This window comes from Arachis duranensis, chromosome 9, assembly GCF_000817695.3.
Source record: "Arachis duranensis cultivar V14167 chromosome 9, aradu.V14167.gnm2.J7QH, whole genome shotgun sequence".
Taxonomy (NCBI): domain Eukaryota; kingdom Viridiplantae; phylum Streptophyta; class Magnoliopsida; order Fabales; family Fabaceae; genus Arachis; species Arachis duranensis.
In genome coordinates, this window is record NC_029780.3 from 49,441,884 (window position 1) to 49,443,785 (window position 1,902).

Here is a 1,902-nt window from a genome sequence, read left to right on the forward strand (position 1 = left end):
GTTGTTTCTCATATGCATTCTCAATTTGTTAGTGTCAATAGTATACAAACTTCTAAGTTTGGTGTCTTGCATGCATTGTTTAGTTGATCTTAGTTTCATTTTGATTATTTTCTCATCATTAAAAATCCAAAAAATTTTTAATTTGTGTCTTTTCAAGTCAATAATGCAGAGAATTGAAGATTCAAAACATACAGCAGAGGAATTACACAGAAAAAGCTGGGATTCAAAACGCCCAGTGAGGAAGGAAAACTGGCGTTTAAACACCAGCCAGGGTGCCTGGCTGGGCGTTTAACGCCCAAAAGGGTAGCATTTTGGGCGTTAAACGCCATAATGGATACCATTCTGGGCGTTTAACGCCAGGATGGCACAAGAGGGAAGATTTTGTTTTTAATTCAAATTTTTTTCAAGTTTCCATAATTTTTCAAAATCAAATCTTTTTCAAATCATATCTTTTCAATCATATATTTTCAAAATCAATTTCTTTCCAATTTCAAAAATTCTTGCTAACAATTAATGATTTGATTCAACATTTCAAGTATGTTGCCTTTTCTGTTGAGAAAGGTTTAATGTTTGAATCATATCTTTTCTTGTTAGCCAAGTCATTAATTCTCAAAATCAAATCTTTTTAAATTGTTTTTCAAATCATATCTTATCAATCACATATTTTTAAAACCATAACTTTTCAATCATATCTTTTTAATCACATCTTTTTCAAAATAAGTTTTCAATCATTTCTTTTTTATTTCTAATTTCAAAATCTTTTTCAGAAATCACTTTACTTCTTTCTCAATCTTAGATTTCAAAAATCATCAATCAATTTTCACAATGTTTTTAAAATCTTTTTAATTTATTTTTGAAATTTTATTCCCCTCTTCTCACATCCTTCTATTTATGGACTAACATGTACAATTCGAACTCTATCTTTCTAAGTTCGAATTCTTCTACCTCTTCCTTCTATTTTTCTTTTCCTCTGACACCTCAAGGAATCTCTATCCTGTGACATAGAGGATTCCATATTTTCTTGTTTTCTTCTCTTTTATATGAGCAGGAGCAAAGACAAAAGCATTCTTGTTGAGGCTGACCTTGAACCTGAAAGGACCTTGAAGCGAACTAAGAGAAGTTAAAGCACAACTCTCTGTAGAGGACCTAACAGATATCTTCAAAGAAGAAGACATGGCAGCCGAAAACAACAACAATGCCAACAATGCAAGGAAGGTGCTGGGTGACTTTACTGCACCTACTCCCGACTTCTATGGGAGAAGCATCTCTATCCCTGCCATTGGAGCAAACAACTTTGAGCTTAAGCCTCAATTAGTTTCTCTAATGCAACAGAATTGCAAGTTCCATGGAGTTCCATTGGAAGATCCTCATCAGTTTTTAGCTGAATTCTTGCAAATCTGTGACACTGTCAAGACTAATGGGGTTGACCCTGAGGTCTACAGCCTTATGATATTCCCTTTTGCTGTAAGAGACAGAGCTAGGACATGGTTGGACTCACAACCTAAAGAAAGCCTGAACTCTTGGGAAAAGCTATTCAATGCCTTCTTGGCAAAGTTCTTTCCACCTCAAAAATTGAGTAAGCTTAGAGTGGAAGTCCAAACCTTTAGACAGAAGGAAGGTGAATCCCTCTATAAAGCTTGGGAAAGATACAAATAATTGATCAGAAAGTGTCCTTCTGACATGCTTTCTGAGTGGAGCATCATAGGTATCTTTTATGATGGTCTGTCTGAACTGTCCAAGATGTCATTGGACAGCTCTGCTGGAGGATCTCTTCATCTGAAGAAGACGCCTGCAGAAGCTCAAGAACTCATTGAAATGGTTGCAAATAACTAATTCATGTACACTTCTGAAAGGAATCCTGTGAACAATGGGACAAATCAGAAGAAAGGAGTTCTTGAGATT

At 35.2% G+C, this 1,902-nt stretch overlaps 1 non-coding gene across 1 annotated transcript; it reads right to left on the minus strand.

Moving 5' to 3' along the window:
* Window positions 1-1,578: 1,578 nt before the first annotated feature.
* On the minus strand, window positions 1,579-1,686 carry LOC127741780 (small nucleolar RNA R71). The gene has a single exon (XR_008002985.1). It is a non-coding gene; the product is annotated as a small nucleolar RNA R71 (small nucleolar RNA).
* Window positions 1,687-1,902: the final 216 nt, after the last annotated feature.